Source organism: Polyodon spathula, chromosome 7, assembly GCF_017654505.1.
Source record: "Polyodon spathula isolate WHYD16114869_AA chromosome 7, ASM1765450v1, whole genome shotgun sequence".
In the NCBI taxonomy this organism is placed as follows: Eukaryota; Metazoa; Chordata; class Actinopteri; order Acipenseriformes; family Polyodontidae; genus Polyodon; species Polyodon spathula.
In genome coordinates this window covers 10,347,405-10,357,997 of record NC_054540.1, presented here as the reverse complement: position 1 = coordinate 10,357,997, position 10,593 = coordinate 10,347,405, and the positions used below count along the sequence as shown (strand labels likewise).

The 10,593-nt window shown below is 35.9% G+C and overlaps 1 protein-coding gene across 23 annotated transcripts in view; it reads left to right on the top strand.

The window, feature by feature from the left end:
- Positions 1-2,721: 2,721 nt before the first annotated feature.
- LOC121318134 (neuronal cell adhesion molecule-like) overlaps positions 2,722-10,593 on the top strand; it is a 97,528-nt gene continuing 89,656 nt past the window's right edge. For 8 of the 23 annotated variants that reach the window (XM_041254490.1, XM_041254489.1, XM_041254480.1 and 5 more), the window contains exon 1: positions 2,724-2,896. The gene's annotated coding sequence lies outside the window, so the exon portion shown is untranslated. Of the gene's footprint in view, positions 2,897-10,593 lie in introns of all 23 variants that reach the window. The other 15 variants (XM_041254470.1, XM_041254476.1, XM_041254472.1 and 12 more) reach the window with 4 other exon arrangements.

Here is a 10,593-nt window from a genome sequence, read left to right as displayed (position 1 = left end):
GTTCTAACAAAAATACAGTTGGAAAAAGAATTAGGATATTCTGGTGCACTATGGTAGTACACATGGTTTTTCTTAAATAACCTAGCCCTGGCCCTTACAGCCCACAACATGTCTAAAAATAAATAAATAAGTGAATAATCATTTCATAGATTTTCTGAAAATAAGATGATTAATACCTTCAAGAACAGTATCTTAAAGCACAATCACTGAGAGACAGACACCTGCTAATCACATTGGCATTAATTTTCCCACTATTATGGCACATTTTAGAATGTGAAACAAAGGTAGGCTTTGGCTTAACCTTTTGTCAGAAAAGAATGGAATAATATAGGGTTAATATACCATGAGCATTCACCTAATCCCTAGAGATGGAACAAGCTGACAGTTTATTTGCTGATCTTTAATATTTGCAGAAAAAGTGTTAAAATACAGCTTAACTAAGTTACTCTTATTTTTGCGACAGATGTATAATTATCTGGTTTTGTCTAGTTTTGGTGTGAGATGGAGCTCGTTCTGTGTGTCGCAAGCACCCCTGCCTGGAAACTCGTGACATCATTTTTTCAAATGTGACATCAATATTGAGCTAACTCTGAAGTTGCATGTTGAGATGCTGTCCTTGGTGATCTCAAATATTTGGGTGAGGATCTTGAATTATTTTTTACTTATCTGTAATTATTATCTGCTCTGATATGATTAACTGTCTCAGATACATTTCCTAAAACAAATTAATGATTGAATTAAGATGACCTAATGGGTGATCCCTGGTAAGTATAACTGATATACACATGAATACATAATTAAAATAAGCTTGTTCAGGTAACATACATGCAGCTAATATTTGGATACCAGGGACAGTGCTTTAGCACCAGGGCTTTTTTTGGAGGCCTCCCATCTAACAACTGATCAAGCCTAGCTTTACTTATAGTATCTTCTGTGCTAGCATAAGAAGGTGAGGTTTTGAACAATGAAAGCTTAATTTAGTTTTAAAGTCTGAGGTCCCATAGGAATTCATTTTCATGGTCTCGCCGATGTTCCTACAAGATGTGTCCACTTGATGAAATTGTATGCTGATGTTGGTATTGGATCAGCAGAGAGCCTGGTACTGAAACTTTTTAGTGCACTGTTGTATCATATTGGCAGGGCAGCTTGGTGGCAGTCTATGCATTATGTATATTGATTGTTTGTGGATAAAGTTGGGTGCTTTAGGCACCTATTGATTTTTTGGGTATGATTGCAGCAAGGTCAATTATTCAGTTTATTATGAATATTTCAAACACAGACACATTGTGTTACCCAGCGCTCTACTCACTTAGACCTCCAGAAACCCATATCTGTTGTGGTCGCTCTGGTGGCTGAAAACAATGAGCCCAGCTGAAGTATAGCAAGTTGAATGGCCGTGAATATATAAGTTACAAAGACACTGACCCAAAATCAAGAACATTGAACATCCCCATTTCCTAGCATTGAAATCGGTGCCTGCTGAATTAAATACATCAAGAATAACCCAAGTTATCCTTATAGCAGATTTTAATTATTGTATTATTCTGGCTCATTCAGCACGTGCAAAAAAAATTAAAAAACTGGCAGTAATAATGTGCTTGCGTGAAACCAGTTAATAGACACATTGATCTACCATAATCATGCTTTGAACTGGCTTCTATTTCTCTGTAATGTGACTGTAATATTGCATTTTCCCCCAGATAATATCTATTCAGCCTCTTCTATTGATTCTAATGATGTTGCATAACAATACATTTAAACTGATGTTTATTTACTACAGTAATTATTATTATTATTATTATTATTATTATTATTATTATTATTATTATTATTATTGATAATAATCTTATAGTGAGAGACAGCACAGTTCATTGCAGCTGTGGTTGGTATTTTAACATTTAAATACAGCTATGACACCAGGCATACAAACCTGATCATTCTGGTTCAGGAAACTGGGGCTGGTTAAGCTGACTCAATACAATAAGATCAATTAAAATCTGTTAACAGTAAATTTAAAATAAAGTCAACTGTTTGATGACTACATAGCTCTTCGAATGGTCTATTTTATGTACCTGGTGGGTGCCCTGTAAGAGGCAAGAAAATATTTGTTCAAAGTCTCAACTTGCAGTAGAGTTTAGTGAAACCAGTTCCACTACAACACCAGCCATGCAGAATAAACTTCAACCCCAGAAAAAAATCATTGGTATATCACTAATTTGAGTAATTCTTCCTGTTCAGCAATAATGGTTTCACATAACAGTATTTGCTGCGTGAAAACTCCATCATTTTATTGAATGCCATCATATCACCAGAAGCAAAATGGCTTTGAATTAGTATTGTAATAATGTGACCAATAGTTTTTAAAAGACATTAGGGAAATTCTATTGTAGTAATATCCAACTAGGCAGTATTTTCTATATATTAGCTCAGTTGGTCTCTATATTAATGTGCACCTTATTCATAGTTTGACGGAAATTTGTGACATATACTGCACCTTCCAACTTGTTTGTTTATTTATTTATTTATTTTTGATACACTAAAAGACAAGTGATTTGCACACTTGGCAAGCTATTCTTTTACAATATACAGTACAGTATAACAAAGGCAACCAGCTCTTACCCAGATTACCACAAGAAAGAAGTGGCGCACAGCATTCGGTATTTTACCGAGAGGCTCGCCCAGCTGCCACCTGTGTCGCTGCAGTCCCAGATGCACAGAGCGTGCGCAGGATAACTTTCCCGTCGATTTACAGGGAGCTGGAGCTGGTGAAAGAGGACCAGTGTCTGTTGGTGTGAAACAGCGCTACAAGGATCTCTCCCTGACAAACAGCAAAAAACCAGAACACCCCAGTCAATGCACAGAAAAGATACAGGCACCCGTCGCTTTGCAGACATCGGTGAGTAATGCACATTTTTTCTTTCAGAATTTTCCAAGGGATATGGATTTTCTTATAAAAAACAGCGTTAGTTAGGTACAGTTTCAGTGAACATTTGATAAAAAAAGACGCATCAGCTGCAGTAGTTGACAACATGAGACGGAGAATTTTTTTCATTCGAGCTATTTCCCATAGCAACTATGGATGTCTAGGAAATGTGTGTATAGGTGTGAAATGCATAGGCCCCAAAGAAAAACAAATATGTTTTGCAGGTATAGCGTAACACGGTCATGATGAAATTTCAAGTAATGCGTAATGTGATGATTACACCTTTAATTAATTACCGTAGATGGTACATTATGCGGCTAATATTAATTATTTAAAGGGAGAGAATGCTTAAGCATTAAAATGTGCATGGCTCATTACATACACATTAGCCTACCCTAGACGAACAGTACTTTGTAAAAAATAACCATTTATTAAAATTACAGTATTTTATTTTTGGGTGATTTAATACCTTAATTAATTTTTCAGTGCGAGACATACAGGTGTGTATTTGTAATTGCAGGTGCATATTTAGTCCATACTGTACAGTACATACTCAACGGTAGTTATTACAATTATTAATATAATTGTATTAAAATAATGAATATGTTCGTTTACATGTTGCCGTTATGAAACAAATAATAGTGCCTTCGAAGTAATAATTTCCTTTTATGACAGCAGCTGCTATTTGGGTATTTCATTCCGAAAATATTGTATAGGTGCGCCGACTGTAATGTTCTTATTGTGGTTTATTTATTTATTTATTTATTTATTTGCCAGCTCCTCAGTGTCAGTGTGAGGCGCGGTTTGTTTAGATTTATTTATTTATTTGTTTGTTTTACAAATATTTTGTGTGGGATCATTTTGTCGGCTTGATGTTATTGTAAGCGGATCTTTTAATTTCTCTTGGGTATCGATACGACGATATTGTTTTACACTTAACCAAGATTAATTCAAATACTGTGTGTACAGCACCAGTACATACTGTAGTTAATTGTTAACTACTATGCAATTTGTGTTCTCTAGCGTTTTCAAGGTCTTGTAGTTTAGTTCCATTAATAGAAATATACGATTGTGTTGAAATGGCATAGTTGTGCTGAGCTGCATATAGGCTACTTCACAGTACAGTACAACGCTCACTGCAACACATACACAATATGTTGCTTTGTACTTCAGTCTGAAACTGATAACTGATTATGGTCATGCTTTATGAAAACTGATTTTTGAAATCGTTACTAGATTTTGGGAAAATGCATGGAATTCTTTCCCAGTTGAGAAATATGTACATCGATTGCAGTACAACTGTGGTGATATTTAAGACTCACTCTAAATAAGAATTTGATATATACTTGTATGTACATATGAAACATCTCTCATTATAATAGTATTTTTTGTATTATTTATTATTTAAAAAAAAATCAAGTATCTCCTTGGTGCTGTTTGTAATGTGGTTTCAGGCTCCCATTTATACGTTTTCAAACAAATGTCTGTAGATTTATGCAGAGCAAACATTTACCCCTTTCCAAACACATACACACATGTATGTCACCCATGGTGAGTGAGGTTACAGATTTGTGACTCCAGCTAATACTAATACCAAACTGTTAAATCTTTTGGAGGAAAGTGACAACTGGCAGTGGGCAACAGGCATCTCACTCACTCATTCACACACACACACACTTGCAGATACAGTACTGAAAATGGATTTCAAAAGCGGTTTGAAACTAAATGCTCAACAAGTGGTGTCAATAACATTCCTATACCTTTTGCAAATAAGGAAAGTCATCGAAATAGACTACAACGGGTAGGAAGGGTGGTTTATTCATTGATTAAAGTGACCACTGTCTGTCTGTTTGTATTGCACTTTTGAATAATACCTGACATACCTGAAAGCCATGTGGAACTACATGTTGTATTCTTCATTGCAGTTATCTAAAGATTGTTTGAAAGCATTGGTTATTCAACTCGTTTGCCAATCCGTGATTTACAGAAAGTGGTTTAAAATCTATCAGCGTACTGCTTGTGTAGAGATTAAAGAGCCAGTTGTATTTATATTTGGAATGAAATGTAAGTACAAATAGCTTAAAATCCATGGGAACAAACTGTAGGAGGCAGTGCTCTGTGCAAGACGGTAATGAATTTCACTTATTTTTCCAATGTAGGCTGTTAAGCATGCAAACAATTTTATCAGTGCAAGCATACTGTATTTTTTATTATCTAGTATGTTTAGTTAAGCAGAATTTTACATGATGTCTCTTCATGAATATGTAGTAGATAGTTACAAACAACAGATACACATTCATAGACAGTTAACAAGCTGAAGAGGTATTAAGTTCTCAAAGTGTTTTATAAAAGTGTGGACTTTTATACTGTCCTTAGCCAACCACATCTTGGTAGTTAGTGTCTGCATAGAGGTTGATTAGTCAGTTACTCATTGTAGGACAGTGGATGGGGAAGAAAAAAGCAAACATTCAACTCTTATTATATCTATCTGTTGCAGCTGCCGTTGCAGGCATTTTTTAAAAATATATCCCTCCCAGTCATTGTGTACTGGTAGTAAATAGATAAGTTTGCATGCACTTGCTAATTACAATCATAAAGTATTTGAAGAGGGGATGCTTACAATTTCAGGGATACCAAGGTGTTTAGTAAGACAGCAATCAGTCTGAGCAAGGTAAAATATGAACCACTGTCTCCACAAACCAAAAGTGGATTAATACCTTTTTGAGTCACTACATAATACCAAGCTATGGTTGCCGGATATGTCAACAACACTGTACAGGAACATTGTGTTTACTGTAGGAGGCATCAAGCAGGTTGAACTGGGAAGTTCTGAACAACATTCTGATGGTTAGGCAGGAGCGGTGAAGACCGAAGTGTTTCAAGGTGAACAAGGAACGACTGCCACTGGTTTGTTTTAGGGGACAGATCAACGTCTGCTTTGATTTGTTTCTGTGTCTAGGCACCATACACTGCCCCCAAATCGCCAACCACAGTGTGAGAAGTGGAGCCCCAAATTAGCAACACAACAGTGCATCAATCTACAATACCTACAGTAGCTACTGTGCATTGTTTATCTCACAGCTGTTATCCCACCTGACCTGCCATTCACAACATATTGATTCATCGGTAGTGTACTGGTTTTTTTTTTTGTTAATTTCCTCTTTGTGGATATAATTTATTCATAATACTACCGGAATGAGTGTAGCCATTTAAAACCTACAGAACCAGTATTGGGGTAAACTGAATGATGGTGTTATTGACCTGCTAAAGTTGTTGAGAAATTAAGAAACGTACACTAATTTGTGTCAATGTTGATGCTTTAAATCACTGGATAAAAGCCCCACACTTTCTAGAAGAAAATAATACTGCAGTGATCAGAGGTGTGGGTCTGTGGAACTGTTGAACTCCATATGCACTTTCCCCTCAGCGTAGCAAACCACATCGCAATTTTGTCACTATGAATAAAAAAAGATGTTGTGCTCCGTTATCTCACCCTGTACACAATTGTGTTATATTGTTTACTTATTTGAGGAGTTAGTACAAAAAGGCAAACAGTTTTTCTTTGGACTACTACTTGTTAGCCAATAAACCTATACTTACAGTAGGTACACATACTGTACATAGATACTGGTGTATGTCAATAGATAGATACTGGGTATGGTTACAAGAAAAGATCCAAGAAAAAGTGTAAACAAATGTAAATATTACATTTTACTGCTACTTGTTAGTCACCAGCCAGTTATATGCTAGTTGTATTGCTATACTGTCCTCCATTAAGGACTGTCTGAGCTCTAGAATCATGTACCTCAATAGAATGTTGAAAGAAAAACAGGGAACAAAGAAAGCCTGTTTTCTCTGTCCCACTTGCTGGGCTGTTATCCTTGCCCTTTCTAGTGAAGTAAGGGGTACTGCTGGGTCAGAGTTGAGGGACATTACAAAAGAATTGAGACATTATATCACAATTTGAATTACAAGTTAGTTCTGGTGCTTTCCCAGTATGTTCTCATGGGCTGCAATCCTAGTATCTATGGAACTTCTTGGCAGCATATGCTAGTGGTGCAGCACTGTACTGGAAGGAGCTGTGCAATGCTATAGGAGCAGCTGTGCATTCAGCTCAGTGTAACAGTCCACACTGAGAAGCCTGTTGACTGGTGAGTTCTCTTGGAAGCATGGGCTAGATTAGACACTGCATAACACTTGAGGCATTTGCATAGACTTAAGAGGCCCTTTCAGATGGCAAGGATGCTGGGTCACTTGTGTTACTTAATTGCTCCGCAAATACTCATCCAAATTTACTCCGGTTTCAAAACCACTACAAAAACATCACCACATTACTATTGTATTGATTTCAAAACAAAATTACCCTCTGTTTATATAAGTGCTGTATATTATGTAGATTTGAACTTTGTAATACATATATGTCAAGCAGACTGTAACCTTTTTAAGTTGAATTCAATAAAATATTGACTTTATTAAGAGATGTTTCTCAGAAGGCAATCTTTACCCAAATGCATGTCATACTGTCGGTATCTCATTTACTTATTGAGTGTGACTCAAAATTCTGCTGCAAGTCTCATGTTTCTAGCTCAGTGGCTTTGAATCATAGAACTGCACACTGTAGGGACCAAAATAACATGGAAGCTTTCTGCTGGAGAAAGCTTTGTGGTTTGTCATTTCTTATAGCAGACGGATAAGGATTGTTATATAACTTTTATCTCTTTTCATTACTGAATATAATTATTACTTAATCTGTATTCTTACAAAAGACTCTTCAGCCTACCATTTTAATCCTTTGAGTATGGGATTTTTACAGTATTACCAGTGCTGTAGTTTATTTGTCACAGGTCCACATTCTGTTGTTCATACAAAAAAAAAAAAATGTGCACGAGGGAAATCAGCATCTAGCTAATAAAGCAAAAAAAAACAAAAAAAAACTAATCCTTAATGAGGCTTTTTGTACTGCACACCTGTGGACATATCTATGTATTACATTCCGGCAACATTCTGACCACCAAAACCACTATTACATGGTGCTGTGTGAATACTATATCCTGATTTTATGCATTTTGTAATTAAATAGTGTTACATTTGAAGAATAATATTAACACCTGAACTGATTTTAAATCACATATGAACATATTAATGAAGCATCCTAAAAGTATATTCAGTAAAAAATACATGTAAATATGAATTTCTTAACATTCCTCTTCACTCCACACATTTCATTACGATTAATATCAGTTGCATAGTGTTTTTTTCTGGATATATTTTTCCAGTCTTACCCAGATGTCTTAGACTTATTTATTCTGGTTGCAAGGTCAATGATAGACAATGTAAGCTATGGCTCTGTCAGTCACCTAACAGAGAGTAATACCACCCACACCATTCACTTCTCCATTCGGCCTATAGCTGTGACTTTTTAAGCTACTGTTTTTAGTAATGGAATTTTCAATGCCTCAAACCCAAAACGTTTTCCTCATTTTGTCTTTTTGATTTCAGTCATTATACCATAGTCATATACAGCACTTCAATAACAGTCTAGTTACATCAGCTTGAATGTGAATGTTACACTATGTAAACCAGTGGTAGTGCAGTGGCCTTGTATCATGTTGTCGTGAAAGAGCGTGATCTATACCAGCATAATCTATGTCTGGGCTGCTGCATGATTACTGAAGATTGAGGTAAAAAACTCATTAGGATCATATCAAAGGAAAATTCTAATCACGCATGGTAAGAAATGTTTGGAATCATCCAATCAGAGCTAATGTCAAAACGATAAGTATTAAATATTGTTTTCTCATATCATAATTCTTTCAGTCAGCTGTCACCAATTCTTAAATTGCAGAAGCCTGTTCTTCAAGCAAGCATTCTGATCAGCATTTTGGGGGTAAAAAAAAAAATCGTACTATATTTAAAAAATTGTGCTTTCAGTTTCTCTGAACGGTGCCATACAGTGCCTGTCAAAAGCATTTATAGATTGATCATATAGAGGGTGTTCAAGGGATACTGCAGTGTCCCTATATGATTTACAGTGTGCAGTCAAGGGATGTGTTTATACTTACTAACCAGATTGGGGTTAGTCTTTATCTTCACTGTAAAGTTTAATTATAGCTAGCATTTCCTCTTAAAATATATGGTATATACATGAACATTACTTTAATTAACAAGTACAGTGGCACTCCAAATGTTATCCATATGCCACCGTAAATAATAGGTGGCCTCAAATCAGACAAAACACATTCATTTAATATAAAATAATCTTTATCAAACTTGTTCTTCAGTGTTTTGAAATTTGCAAACCTAATCAATTGGAAATAGGGAACATGCACTTTAATACTCACATTGAGGGTGAGATTAAAAGTGAGAGGATTTTACTGCAGATCCTGATTCAAGAGAGGAGGAATATAACAAAAAAAAGTGAAACTAAGTGGCATTTATGAGATCTGCACATCTGACCCGAAAGAAACAACCATTATGCAGTTTACATGGAGCTTGAGTGCGTCGTGAATGAATAGTATTGTCATTTGATATAATATTCTGCTGCTGGCCCTTGCAAATCAGCTAGCGAACATGAAGAGGATGAACAGCTACGTTTCCTTATGCAGCTTCATTTATCAGCTCTGAGGCCAGCTACTGATAACCTAATTAAAACTCATTCCTGTTTATTGGTTGTCTATGCTGTGTGGAATCCACCAGAAGCCAGTTGTTTTCAGTTTATATCAAATATGGGGAATTGACAGATTACAGTGCAGCAATCACTTTCAATGGCCCTATATTATATTTATAGCAACATGTCAGCAGGTTGATTTAGAGCAGACTCTAGTAGGTGCCAACCAAACACCATGCGTATTTGCAGGGATAGAATGTAAGGCCATTTTAGAAGAAAGAAAAAACAAGATCGTTTTGTGTAAAAGTTGTAGGAAAACAAAACAAAACAACAAAAAAAAACATTAGTTGAATATAGGATTGTGTCAAATAAACCTAAAAATTATAACAGGAATATTTTGAAAGGGACATGAAACTGTCAAGCAAGATGCTCTTGGTGGGTGATGCTATTATTAGAGATGTCAGCCCAGTACTTGCAAACACACACAAGGTCTCTGTAGAATGCTGTCCTGGTTCCAGAGTCTTGGATGTTGCTGCTCAATTGGAAAGCCTGGTTGGTAACCGTGGTCAAGTATCTGGGCTGATTATTCAGTGGGGACAAACGATATTAGGTTTAGAAAATCTGAGATTCTTAAAGATCATTTTAAATCACAAAAAAATTTAACAATGTAATTATCTCTGGAAGCAAAGCCTTAAGTAGACTTTTCTCTCTGAATCACTGGCTATCTAAATGGTGTGCCTTAGAAAGCTTCGTCAATAATTGGGATGGTTTTTGGGAAAGACGGGCTCATTAAAAAAGATGGTCTGCACCCAGATAGGAAAGGCTCATTCATATTAACACAAAACATAGAGAATTACTATATTAAAGCATGGTATACTAATTTTACATGCATCAACCACCCCATGCCAACGTGAGCACAACGTTTCTTATCTGTCATTGCTGGAATGTCATTTGGTGACACAACTCACAAACCTCAGCTTTGTATTCAAACTTTACATCCAAAACATTTCACTAAAGTAATATCAGTTCCCCGTTATCAATTTCCTGCCCTTTTCCGGGGTTC